Source organism: Lonchura striata, chromosome 2, assembly GCF_046129695.1.
Source record: "Lonchura striata isolate bLonStr1 chromosome 2, bLonStr1.mat, whole genome shotgun sequence".
Taxonomy (NCBI): domain Eukaryota; kingdom Metazoa; phylum Chordata; class Aves; order Passeriformes; family Estrildidae; genus Lonchura; species Lonchura striata.
This window is the reverse complement of record NC_134604.1, coordinates 61,166,398-61,180,784: the sequence shown is the minus strand read 5'-3', so window position 1 is coordinate 61,180,784 and position 14,387 is coordinate 61,166,398. Positions and strand designations below refer to the sequence as shown.

Here is a 14,387-nt window from a genome sequence, read left to right as displayed (position 1 = left end):
ATATAATATGAAATTATAGACACATTACTTGACTAGGTATTATATTAGTTTGCATATGGGACCTAGGAAATGACTTGCAGCATCAAAGATCATTTTATTTTTAAATCAAGAATCAGAATATAGCCACTCTGGGCTTGAACAGAGCCCTTTCTTGCCACTTATAAAAAGACTGATGGTTTTCTTGCAGCCATGAACCAGCTCTCCATCACATATTTTGTTTTTTAAAGCTGTAATGAGATCAGACATAGCTCAGCTTTCCTTAACTCTCCATGGGCTAGTATCAACGCAGATGTTCATTAAGAAGAGATAATGGTTTAAAAGCTCTAATTTTGTTACCCTCTCTGCCATCTAAACTGATCCTAATGTGATTAGGAAAGTCCTTTCTTACTTAGGCAGGGTCAATTTGTCTCTGAGGAGGTAGGGAAAGGAGACATTGAGGGTGCCAGTGCTGGCTCCGTGCTCAGAAATGTTATCGTGGTGGCAAGCAGACTTGTTAATGCCGTGTCCTTCATCACATCCTGAGGCAGGGGAGGGCAACCCCCTTTAGTCTTTCCTTATCTGCATTTATCTGGAAGCAATGGGCTGCCACATTTCCACAGGTGCACTTTATAAAAAAGAGGCTCCCAAACCTGGTCACTGAGGCTGCACTCATCACATCTGATTTATCACAGCTTCACCTCAGTGGAGGACCACAAGAAACCCAGTGAACCGAGAGCAAGCTGCAGAAGTGTTGGCACAACAGGTTTGGTTGCCAGAGCTCTTAAACATTTCTTGTCACGCAGAACCAGATAAGAAGTTAAAGCAGTCATTAAGGAAGTTTAGCCTAAGTTCAGAGAACACCCTGATGAGCCTGTGTGAAATAATAATAGCAACCAAAAAAGGGAGAAAGTTCTAAAGATATGTTGGTGCAGTGTTGGCCAATGGGTCAAGATTTGGCTGCAAGTACAGGGAACAGCATGGGCAGCAAGGCTGGAGGGTCATTATGGGCTATGGGGTCATGAGAGCTTCAGAGCCACAGAGAGGGGAGGGAGCAGCAGGGGGAAGGGGCAGAGCTGTAGGATGAAGCCCATCAGAGGAGGTACACGTGACATAAGCAATGCTGAAAGTGCCTGTGGTCGGGCCATATCTGCCCTGTTTTGGGACAGCCTCACACCAGGGCCGTATATGGAAAAGCTACAGAGCTGATCACTTCTGCTGCATTTACCTACAGCAGGCCTGGGTGGAGAGAAGCACTGCTAAGCTTTCATATGGGCACTCTCATCTGGCCCTGGGGATGTAAATTATGACATCCCTCCCCTGTAGTTCCCCATCAGATGTCACCAACAAACTAATTTTCAAAAGATGATGTTACTTTATTCCTTCTGCAGTTGCTCTGTATCTGGCTTTTTTTACCCCTTGTGGTAAGATAACCCTGTCCAGCAACTAAGTACCTGCAATCTGCTTGCTCACCAGCAGGATGGGGGAAAGAAACAGATTGAGAAAAACTCAGATCTTAAGATAAATATAATCAAATAAGAGAAAAAAGAGAGGAAACAAAGAACATGTGATGCAAATACAGTCACTTGCCACCTCCCATCAGCAGACCGGTGTCCAGTCAGTCTCCAAGCAATGACTACTTTGAAAATAATACCCTCTGCCCGATTTATTGATTAATATGACATTCCAGACTACACATTTGATCAGTTCAGGCCATCTGTCCTGGCTGTATCCCTTCCAAATTTCTCAATCAACCCGAATAAACTTGTTGGGGGGAACCCGAGTGATAAACACAAACCTTGATGTTGTGCAAGAACTTCCCAGCAATAACTAAAATGTTTGTATTTGACCAACACTTTGATTTGTGTTCAAATCACAGATTTGTTGGTCATGAGTCCAAAGTCCAGCACCGTAAGGGCCTCTGAGAAGAAAGTTAATTCCATCCAAGTTGGACCCAGTACTCCTTATTTGATTTCACTCCACACCCTCAGTGACTCTTCCCTTCTTGCGCACTGCTCTTTTCGGATGCCAAATATAAAGGAATGCCTGAATAAATGCAGAGCCCCATTTTACCAGTGGAGGGAAATAGGTATGCCTAGAGCAGATGCAAAAGCAGATCACAAGGTGAGTAATGTGATTCACTCTGACTCTTGGGAGATCCTGCATTGACTAGGTAATGAGCAGATGTCTGTGAAGCTCAGATGTTAGGTAAGGTGAATCAAACTTGTCTTTGAACCCTTTCAGTGATCTCAAAACTCTGAGACACAAACCAAAAGTCTTTAACCAGATTTCTCTTTTTGATATCAGACACTTTCCATTTACCAGAGTGGTTTATATCTTCCAAAAGTTTTTTGCTGTGGCTCTTACTAAAATCTAAATTGTTGCCCTTAAAAAGAGTCCACACCATGCATCACTTTCCACTTGTGTACAGGTGAAATACAAGTTTGGCTGTGTTTTTTACCCATATGCCTTTCTGGTAAACTTCAACACCAACAAATAACTATGAAAGTGTTTCATGCTCACTAGCTGAAGAGATGACAACAATTCAGAGGGACAACCAGAACAAAGAAAGCCAATTTCCCTCTATTGGTTGTGCTGGATTTATGTACTGGAGAGAGGAAACAGTCACCCTCCTTTTCTAGGTCACTTTGTTCAGGCACCTTTTGCTATGCACAAAGAGATTTTGTAAGCAGGATATCCACAACTTTGAAGTATAACACGGTTATTTATTGGTTGAAAGAGACAAGGGATATCTGGGATTTAATATGTTGCCAGACTAAGCGCTAGAATGCTCAGTGCCTCCATCAGACACCTGAAGAGTCCTTGCTGGGCAAGTAGTCAGCCACGGGCTGGGAAGGTTTGCACTCGTGACATGTTCTCAGTGCTGCTGAGTTTCCAATCTCCAAATCTCTTTGTTGCCATCTAGGATTTTGTCTCTTCCCAAGATGGTGTTTTTCTTCTTGCATCCTGTAGTTGCTAACTATTTACCTGTCCCTACAGAGGAGAGTAATTCTCTGTAGTCAATACACTGAAATATCCCAGGTTTTCAGTCGTCCCCCAGTAAATAGGGGGTTGGTAAGTTCCCTTGAGGGATGCTGGCTAAGCCAGTGTGGGAGAAAATTGTGCAATTTCCTTCACCTGTTCATGAACATGACCTGCTGGGGACTGGGGGAAGGATCCAGCTCCTAAAATACAATTAGATGCTATTTGGTCTCTGACTCCACAAGACTCACCCGATCACTTAGGGTCGTCAAGAATCCCTGTACACCAAAGCTGCCACTGAAAATGTGTAAATGTACCCAGTGTGCCTCTTTGCCCTGGGCTGATGTCCTTGGACCAACTTTGCTGAGCTCTGCATCTCCCACTTGTACCTCCCTGGGTGCAAAATCAGATAGTCCCATGCTCCCCAATGGACTAGATCCTGTATTTAATTTTTGGGTGTACCCAACACAGACTGACAGTCTAGAGGACAGGAAAAGACAGAACTCCCTAGCAGCAGCTTTCAGTCTATGTCTCATCCATTGTTTACAGAGCAACTCAACTAGTAAGAAGCCTCTCCAAAACGGGAGGGAGCTGCAATCTGCTACTTCCTACAGGAGTGCCCTAGTGGTGGAACAGATTGAAGCGGGGATCACCTTTCACTCTTTCTGTTGAAGCAAGATCATCATGCAGGCAAAAACACAAGCATCTTGGAATAGGAAAAATATTATTAAATACCTATGTCTCTTATGGAAACAGTGAACCACAGCCTGTTTTTTTTTTTCTCTCCTGTAAAGCACAATTCACAGAAACTAGGGCTCAATACTAAATTTATCTTCCTTCACGTCAGCACACAACCTGTGAAAGCCTCTGCTCTCCCCATGTCTTCCCTGCTCCTAGCAGCTCAGCTCTGTGGAATGGCTGCAGTGGAGCTCTCCTGGCTTTGTTCCTCTAAGAATTTGGGTTTGCATTGTTCACCCTTTCTGTACAGTGCTTTTTCAAGATACCTGTTATGCTTAAAGCTGGAGAAAAAGCAATAGCAGAAATAACAAGGGTGGCATAACAGTAAAGCAGCCAAGTGAGAAATGTACCACTCCAGTGCAACAAGACTCATTCTAGCCACTCAGCACCTGCTCTTCTCCTTGGAGCTGCAGCTCCACTACCAGCAATGTCTACAAAACCCTGAGGTGTCTCCACTGAATCATGATGTCACCTGCCCACAGCTGAGCATGTTCAGCTGAATGTGACCCCTCACCAGGTGTCTGTAGTTGTGTGGATAGGATTCAGATATATAACAAGAAGCCAAGTTTACTTGAGATACCCTCGCTCGAGAGTGCCAGTATCAGGAAACAAATGAGATGAAAGGAAATAATGCACTCCTATGACTACAGTATACACTTAAAATTAATTCTCTGTAGCTGAAACTGATTGTTCACATAAATCTCACACTGCTTTTAAGCTAGGACATAACCTCTGCTTAATTGATATTCGTGTCTGAAGACGAAGAAATCAATTTGGCATGTTTAAGGAGACTTTAGTTTTTTTCATGGAAAGTCTTTCCCTGGTAAATGAGTTTGTCTTTGTATAGGGTCAGATTCATGAAACAGATGATAAACCTTTAATAGATGTAGCCTTTCTTGGTAGGTTTGGAAACCAAAACACCTTCTGGATGCATCCTTTCCATGGTCAAATGCCTGCACATATGTAAACTTGCGCAATTAGCTCCCATTCTTTCCCTGTCTCACTACCCTAGGGTAAGATGTCCCTTTGTAATTGTTTATCACTGTGCACACAATCAAGTCCTGCAGAGGCACCTGCTGAAATAGGGCCGTGACTCTTCCATTCCTGTTTTATTTTTCTTTAACCATTGCCCACACAGAAACATCCTGGGATTCAGGTGAAAGTGAAAAAATTAGGTGGGAAAGCTCATTTTAACATCAAGCCTGCAGTGTGGGAAAATCAACATTAAAAAATACAATGTGTGAGAAAGCTCAGCCCCATTTCTGACTGACTGGAGTTGGGATGTGGTTAGCAATGCATGCTCAAAGCACACCCTTCCTTAAAATTCTGAATCAAGCAAGTGGAAGAGCAAGGAGTCTGTGCTAGGTTTTGAAATGAGCTTGTACAGCAGGTTTGGTGCATGGTTATCATGCCTTGTTACACACACTGCCTCATGTCCTACAATTTATGTGCTAAGTATTTCTAATGCAGCAACCACATTGATTTCAAGGGCAGTTTGCAAAATGGTGTGACTCTACAGCTGACAGGGAAGGTAAAACCTGAATGCCCTCTTCTAGATATAGAAGGGTTGCAGTACGGCTGAGGAGCTGAAATCAGTCCAAAAGCTGCTGACAAAATGTGCACTTGAAGAAGAGAGGATTTTTACATAGTGCCTTATGAAAACAAACACGTACTTGACATGTAACTGCATCTTGACATAAGATGTCAAAAGAAAAAGCCTTTCACAGGAAAGTGCTTATTATTTTCACTTACAAATGACCAAGTGCTTAGGAAAGGTGTCAAAAGAAGTCCCTGAAAGCTGTCTGTCTCTGTGCAGCCATTAACCTTCAAGGGCTTGGGAAGCAAGACAAAAACACCCCTGGTGTGGATTTTTACCTCTTGCCTGCACATGCTGAGCCACCTCAGGGTGTGGGGAAATTCAGATGTGGCTCTATCTACCAAACCACATCAGGCCAAGGCTACAAAACTGACCTGCAATTATCCATGCAGTGTGATGGGCAGCATTCTCCCCAGATTTGGTGCATACCAGCAAGCATTCTCCTTAATTTACTCAGAGAGACCAGGAACTGTTTCCACCAGACACAAAGTAGAGGCCACTCTGTATGAATGGTAAATTAAACCACATAGACAAAAGATGTTCCACTTCATCTCAGGGCCAGGAAATGGCTCCTGAATTGTTTTATTCACCTGTATAAAGGCAGCCTCTGCTGATAAATTAGGGATGAGCCAGTGTGGGGCCAGATGGATGGATCAGGAAGAGTAAGACTCAAAGGGCTTGAAGGTTACCAGGGAGCTCAGAGGCAGGAGCAAAGTGGGATTCATCTCACCTTAGTGTAAGAACTGAAAACCTGATAGTTGCATCTAAGCTCTGCTTAGTCACCCTCAACAGCCCTTACAGACAGTGGACAGAAATAGCCAAGTGAAGCCAGAGTGAGGGCAATGCCAGACCAAACTGAGAACTAAGTTTAGCTGTAACTGCTACTCTATGGCTACGGATGGTTTGTCCCAATCCTGATGCTATTTTATGGAGTATTTTCTAAGTTTTCCACCTGTATTGCTTTAACTACAGTCACCTGTGTATGGTCAGTAGCAAGAAACTCCAACAAAGGGCATTTGCAAGTCAGTTTAGGTTCAAACCACAGTCAATAATTTTCATTTTCACATGCGACTGTTAAGAAAAAGTTGTAGATTACCTTGCTCCCTGCTTTAATGCAAAGAATTCATCTTAACACTCTTTTTAACCTCAGTTTCTCATCCTGAAACATTCACTCTCATCTTCTACCAGGGTCACCTTAATGTCCACCAGCTGGAGTTGTGACTATGCCTCACCTTTGCTGTTCTCAATTGTACTGTCCTTTCTACTTCACTGCCTGAGTTACATGCCTTGAAAAATAGTAGCCAGTCATCACTGTCCCCTGGTCTTGGCACCTTTCTAAGTACAAAGGAAATTAAATATTGAGCAGTAATAAGTGAAAATGATACATGGATCAGTATGGCAGCTCATGAGAATACTGGGGGGTCTTGAATTACAAGAGTTTTTTCTTAAACCATTCTAATTTCACAAGACATCTATGTACTCTGTAACCAAGGGCACTACCAGGCCCACAGCATTTAGCACAGCACCTTCTCCAGTCTGTTAACTTGGATGATCTCTGGCTGGTTCATGCCACAGCTTTTGCAGAACCTGTACAAATCTGTTGCTGATGATTGCCTTTCTGATAAAAGGAAGAAAGCAGCATGGGCCTGCTCCTCCATTTACTTAATGTATCCTCACTAGCATTACCCTGTAATATATCTGTTACCAATCAATACTTAATATAATTTTAGCGAATGGTGCTGGAGCAAGCCCAAAAGCTAAAGCAGATCGCCATGTAAAACAGGCAGCAGAAATAAATGGGGAGAAAGCTCATGTGGAAAACAAAGTAGAGATGGTAATTTCTGTGTCTGCATATTTACTCTGTGTCAGAGCGTGGACAGACTTCTAGGAGTGAAAGATAATGGGACAGTTTTCCATCTTGGGACCGGAACAAAAAAAGAACAAGAACTCAACTAAAGATTAACAATTAGTTGATTAAGTGACAGGCAATTATTAGAATTTTCCTTCCTTCAGTACATGAGACAAGGCCAGGGCACTGTGTCATGCAATTGGGAAAGACTGGAGAGTCAGGGTAGGTTGCAAGGAGGGAGCAATGCTGCTGGATCAGGGAAGGCTGGCCGAGGGTGCAGCTGGAGCACAGGCTCAGACCAGGATGGGTGCTGTGGTGCTGAGCCACTAGGGTGTGATGGCCCCACAATCTGTCTAGGGCCAGGAGGGACTGAGAAGAAGTCAAACATGTGTGCCTTGAGTTTGAGGCTGTGCAGCATTTTAGAGTCTATTTTTGCCTTCACACAGCTCAAAGTTAGGTTATCCATTACATTCTTCAATATTTCCCCTAAAACTTGGAAGCTATTGGTTTCTCTGCATTGAGGATGCTTTTGAAGGAGACTGACTTTGCTCCTTGACAGCAGAGACTGCTTTTCAATCAGCATCAGACTAAGAATACAGAATCTGTCACGGTGGCTACTGTTGGGAGCAAACTGTACTATGCACTTATGTCCTTTTGATTCAAAACCTCTTTGGTGGGCAGTTTAGCTGCAGGCAATGACAGAGGGAAAAGAGGAAAGTAAGTACAAGGCTAACTGATCCTTTGTCTCTATGAACTACATAATGTGGCAGCTGGATTGCACATCCAGGTTGCAATGGAAGGAAGCCTGTGCAAGTGGAAAGTCCTACTAGGCTCAAAAAATTTGGGCCTACATCTCAAGGTCCTTATGTCACTGAGCCTTTCCTGCATATAATTCTATAAAGAGCCTCCAGTAAAGGCAGTGCTCATCTCATTATCAATTCAATTTTTGCCATAGCCCTGTTAGGCTCTTAATTTCTTGTGTTAAAACAACAAATGAGATGACCCAACTGCAATCTCTAATAGGTATCATGGGTCAGTAATTACTCATTTGTTATAGTGCCTCTCACCCATAGGACAGAGATGAAAATTTGTTCTCCTAATGGCAAGAGCTGTAAATTAGTTTTATTTAACTGTTAAATCTAGCTGCCTGAAAATTATAATGACCAGCCCTTAGCTGGGAAGAAAATGTGTCAGCTCAAGGGATTTTCTGCATTAGGCAAACAGGCAGCTCATAATCACCCATTAAACAGTCACACTGGCTGTGTCCTGACACCCTCAGAGTCTGCTCAGAGTCTGAGTGACTGCTGATGGTGAAAGTTTGCAAGCCTGGTGCCCACTTCTGGGCCAGTGACCCCAGCTCCACTTCTAGCTTAAGAAGAGAAGTGAACATCTCCTCCAGGCGCTCATGGTAATTTCAGCTTTCAGGAAGACAGACGTGTTCAAGATAGGGATGATGAATTTCTCTGTGAAGGTACATCTTATCTCTGTTATTAAGGGAGCTTCAGATGAGTAGGTCAGATTTGAACATGTTGATCTTTTAGACATATACATTTAGATGAGACAAATCCTGCTCAAAATTTAGCCATTTGTTTGTCACAGGTGTTTCTTCAGATGAATATTTTTATCTTTATCCTTGAAATCTTTGCAAACCCTGTGGATCTAAAAGATGTTATTCTGAATTAGCATGGACTCTCTGTGGAGTTGGAATTTAAGGGGTAAGCTATCACTGCATACTTACAGGGTACAAAAGAAGGAAATGAAGGGGCTTAAAAACAGATGGAAGCTCTGTTGACAGGGTCATGAAGATGCCTAACAGCCTTCATCAAGCAAGTAGCTGCTGGTGAAGTTGTAGAAACACTTGAGTCGTTCCTCCTGGGAGTGTGGGTGTCCCTCTAGCAGACACTTCACACATTACTCGTGTTTTTGGTAAGACAGACTGCACAAAACACCACACAGCCATTCGTGTTTGTTAAGCCTGATCCCAGAGGGCAGCCCAGAGCTCTCCCATCTGAAACCAGCTGGGGGGTACATTGCTCACCTTGACTGATGCAGTCCCTTGCAGCAAAGCCATGCTGTTCACTGCAGGGTCACATTCCAACAGGCTGCAGGGATTACAGCAGACATCTCAGTGGCCTGAGGGCACCCTCCAAGAGCAGGGAGGCTGTTGCCTGCACTGTGAGAGATTGGGAGCAGATATTCCCTCTATCCCATCCCTGAGAAACCACACTTCCTCTGTGCAGCCCTTTGGGAAGAAGGATAAAAGTTTGTCCTGGGAAAGAAAGGCTGAAACACCTTTGATGTGATGAAATGAGTGGTCCATCATCTTGTTCAATAATGTGTAGTGCAGAAAACTCTTTTAAAAGCTCTCTATAGAAGGCTGAAAATAAATTTTAAAAATCTACCCCAATGTCAAATCCTCAAAACCCATAAGTGTATGAGAATAGTTGTAAAATTATTCACTTTTATGATATGCAAGTTATAGAATATTGTACAGCCAGACAAGTTTATAAGAACATGTATTAAGCTGCCAGCGTAGGACCTGGCTGAAGTTAAAACATAAAACCTTGCCACAAGAAAGGTGAAGGTGTGACGAGGGACATTCAAGAATAAGAATGGCTTTGAATAAGAAATGTAGTCCTCTGCCTCCTTTTCCTGGTGCTCCATTTGCACTGAAATAGGAAAATTTAGAATGGAGAACCATAGAGACCAGAGCTGATAGGAAGAGCCCGTGGTGCTGCAGCCAGAGCTGCATGGTCTATGCTAATGGGTTTCTCACTTTAAAAATAACTAGACTCTAGGGACTGCAGCTCTGCTGAATAATGGGTCTCTCTCATCTGACTGTGCCTGTTTTCCCGATGAACAACCTTGTCATTCCCTGGTGATATCCAAGCAGTCAGCCTCACCTCCATGGCTGGTAAAATCATGGAGCAGATCCTCCTGGAAGATGTCAAAACATGTGGAAGACAGGGATGTGATTAGAGACTGCCTACATGGCTTCACAAATCATGCCTGACTATTTTGGTAACTTTCTTCAATGGAGTGGCTGCATCAGCAGGCAAGGGAAGAGCTATAGTTGCCATCTACTCCAACTTCTTTAAGGGTTTTGATACAATCCCCTGCAATATCCTTACCTCCAGGTTGGAGAGAGCTATGGGTTTGACAGATGAACTGTTAGATGAATGAGGAATTGACTGGATGGCAGCATCCAAAGAGTAACAGTCAATGGCCCAATATCCAAGTGAAAACCATTAATGACTGGTGTGTCCCACCAGCTGAACCAATACTATCTAATATCTTCATCAGTGACATAGGCAGTGGGATCAGTGCACCCTCAGCAAGTTTGCAGAGGACATCAAACTGAGTGCTGCAGTTGGTTCACTTGAGGGAAGGGATGTTATCCAAAGGGGCCTTGACTGGCTTGAGGAGCAGGGCCCTGTGGATCTCATGAAGCTCAAGTGCAAGGCCCTGAAGCTGGGTCAGGTCAATCCTGGGTATCAATCCAGGCTGACTGATGGATGGGTTTGGAACAGTCCTCTGGAAAAGGACTTGGGGGTGCTGTCCATGTAAAATCAGATATGACTCTGCAATATGCACTTGCAGTCTGAAAAGCCAACCATATCCTGGTCTGTATAGACATAAACATGACCAGGAGGTCAGAAGAGGTGATTCTGCCTGTCTATTCCACCCTTGTGAGACCCTACTCAGAATACTGCATCCAGCTCTAGGGGTTCCCAGCACAAGAAGGATGTGAGCCTGTCAGAGCAGATACAAAGGGCCACGAAGGTGATCAGGGGCTGGACCAATTCTCCTGTGATGACAGGCTAAAAGAGATGGGGTTGGAGAAGAGAATGCTCCAAGGAGATCAGATTGCAGCTTTTCAGTTTATAAAGGGGACTGATAAAAAAGATGGAGAGACATTTTTACCAGGACCTGTAGTAACAGGACAAATAACAGTTTTAAACTGAAAGAGGGCAAGTTTACATTAGACATTATGAAGAAAATCTTTACTGTGAGGAAGGTAAGACAGGGGAACAGGTTGCCCAGAGAAGCTGTGGATGCCCCATCCCTGGAATTATTGACGGCCAGTTCAGATGGGACTTCGGGAAACCTGGTCTAGTGATAGATGTCACTGTCCATGGCAGGGCATTGGGACTAGATGGTCTTCAAAGGTCCCTTCTACCCCAAACCTTCTGTGACTCAGTGGTGCTACACCACCTCTTGCTGTTGGCATGTGAGGTCAGAAGGCAGGTGCCAGCAGGTGAGGGGATGCCAGGGTATTCTCCCCCAAAACAGCAGAGCTGCAGGAGGCACAGCACGGAGTCTGACTGACTCAACCTCTCCTGGAAAGGGTAGACAGTAGCTTTCTGTAAGCAGGAATGTTAACTTAGAAGATTGCTGTGGATTTTAGTTTTCATTTTTTGTTAGATTTTTTAACAAAACCTTTTAAATTTTCAGTCTATTAATGGCAAGGAACATTGTCTTCTCAGGCTAAGCTGAGCCTCCCTTTCTGCTCTTTTTTTCTACCTGCATCCTCCCCACATGAAGAAAACTTCTAGAAGAACTATTCTTTGAGAATTTGAGGGGGAGGATGATGAAGGAACAGGCTATGATTTGCACAAAATTAAAAGAATATTTGAGACACAGACAAATGTTCCCAGAGAAATGCCCCTTTCTTTACTGCAAAGAATATGTCAATGAAGCATTTGCATACATTACACCAACTAAATTAATTTATCCAGACTTGCCTTTTGCTCTTCATTCCCAAAGCTAACAGCTCACATAGATTTTCTGGGTTGTTTTGTAGGTTTATTCCTCTTTCTTAAGCTTGACTGCACAAACTCAAGACACACTTTCATCTGACAGTGGAATAAGGATGAATTTTGGGTTGGTTTGTCACAAGGACACTTTTCTTTCAGTTCCATCTCTACATTGCAAGGTACCCAGAGCAAGGGCAAGCTGAAAGACACTAGTGAAGAATGGGCAGAGATGTGCAGGGGAACAGAGAATTGCTCTGAGTTAGAAACAATTTATTTTCCCCTCTTCTATAACCTGAGCGTGACCCCTACCACACCAGGCCATTGTGGGTGTGTTTGGGTTGCCCATTGCTTGCTGGTACCAGCAATGCCTCAGTAAGAAGGAGACAGACATGACTTTAAGATACCCTTGCATTTCCTCAGAAACAGCTCTCAGGAGAAAGTCTTAACTAAAAATGTGGAGTGTTTTATGGCTCGTACATTGCTCAGTGACTGCTACAGAGGTGTAGACACAGGCAGAGCTTACAAGACAGGACAGGGAGACAGGGTTGGCAGCACTGAGAGCCCTGTGTTCCCTCCTCACTACACCTACCTGCCCCCAGCCTACTGTCTGCACTCTGCTGTGGCCAGTCTGACACAGGTTTAGCTGCACGTTGCCCTGTGACAGTTGTCAGAGCAATGTGACATAGACCACAGAGCAAATCCTTGCCAGGAAAGGCACATAGATGGGACTGGAGACACTGGTCCCAGCAAGAGAGGCTGGGGGCTTGTTCAACAGCCACCACCTTATCCCTTCTCTCCTTCCAGCAGGCCAGTAACATTTGTGCCATCCTTTGGCACTCCTGGGGTGCGTCTCTGAAAGAGCAGTTAATGGATTTACTTGTCAGACAATCGTGATAGCTAGAGATTGTCTGATGGAAGGGGAGAAATTCAATTGTCTCAGGGTGGATTTGGTCTAATTATCTCAGATGACACCAGCAAATCTGCTGCTCTTGGAGACACGCTGTTACTGTAGTAACTTGTAAATGAATATCAGATGATGAGTAATTTAGAGGCAGTCTGAACTGCTGAGTTTATGAGCACAGTGGGCAATAATTTCTTTTTTTTTTTTAAATGTTTTTCCATATTAATTTCTTTTTCAGTGTGAATGCAAACCACAAAATCAACAGGTCAGATATAGGGCTCTTGTGAACTCTGCCTTCCCTATCAGTCAGCGCAGATGCAGCTTGGAAACACTTTATCACTTTGCTTTTAATTAAAGCCTATAATGGTTTTGCATTTTGTGAACAGGCTTTATCCAAAATACAAAGTGGATAAAGGATAAAGCAAATCTTCAGATAACTCTGCATTTTTGATTATCTCTATTGTACATATGCAGGCTGCTCACTCCCTCACCCAGAGCCAGGATCAGCAGTGTCTCATGAGCAAGCTGCTGATAAACAATGCTGCACCCTGCCCTTGTGGAGAAACAGCTGATAGGGTGTGCCTTGGCTTCTGATATTGCCTTGTTTGGCCAAAAGGGATGGCATTTAGAGGCATCACCCTTGCTTAAATCAAGATATAAAATCTAGCCCAAAGAGGAGGTGGTAAATGTTTGCACACCCCAGTGCATCACCAGTTGCAATGCAGCATCAAGTTCAATATGCTATGGTTTGCTGTCACTGCACTGTGCTCAGTCCTAAAATGCAGCAGAGAGAATACAAGTTGCAAATCAGGTCCCAAGGGCATGTCCCACCTCCAGCCTAGCTTTTTATTTTGACTAGCAAATAACTGCCAGATGCTTCACAAGGAACTGCCTGTGCATATGGTTTTGCTTGCATCTAATCAGTGTATTTTATTTCTGAAATAAAGTACAGAAAGTGATCTCAGGTGAGATCCACCAAACACAGCAGCTAAATTGGGATCTTTTTCTGGGGTGTCCATGACCCTGCTGCAGCTTTGGCTGAGGGTCAGCAAGGTGGTATGTCTCCCTTCAGTTTGAAGCACAGGAAGTTTTGGTGCCCACCTGGGCTTGGAAAGGTTCATCAAACTTAGATTTGAAAGGAGAGCTGGAGAGCATGGCCTTGCTCCATCCTACCACTGTCCACATGGGCTCTCTTAGAAAGCATCTATGGATTGAAATGTTTAAGCGTGGATCCTGTTTATATTTCATTATAATTACATTGTTTCCAATATATTGAAGAAGGTTAAGTTTCTTGAATTTTTTTGCTTGCACTTCAATAGTTCATAACAGTTAATGCTGAAAAAAATGATTTTTGAAAAGAGAGCAAGGGGATTTAATTTGAGAATAGCATATTTCTTTTCACCTGAGATACATTTAAAATAATGAATCATAGATTTGCTAGATCTACCACAAAATCAGTGGTTTTTTTCCAAAATACCCCTGTATATATGTGGATTCATCTCAAATTCGGGGTCATCCAATAGAGAGAAGTGTGTGGACATGTACTAAAGCTGCATTTTCTCTGCATAGTCAGAGGTGTGTAATTAG

General features: G+C 43.5%; 1 protein-coding gene across 1 annotated transcript in view; it reads left to right on the top strand.

Annotated features, from left to right (window-relative positions):
• Positions 1 to 14,387, top strand: part of SIAH3 (siah E3 ubiquitin protein ligase family member 3) — a 42,375-nt gene that overhangs the window by 20,882 nt on the left and 7,106 nt on the right. The gene's annotated exons all lie outside the window — the stretch shown is intronic.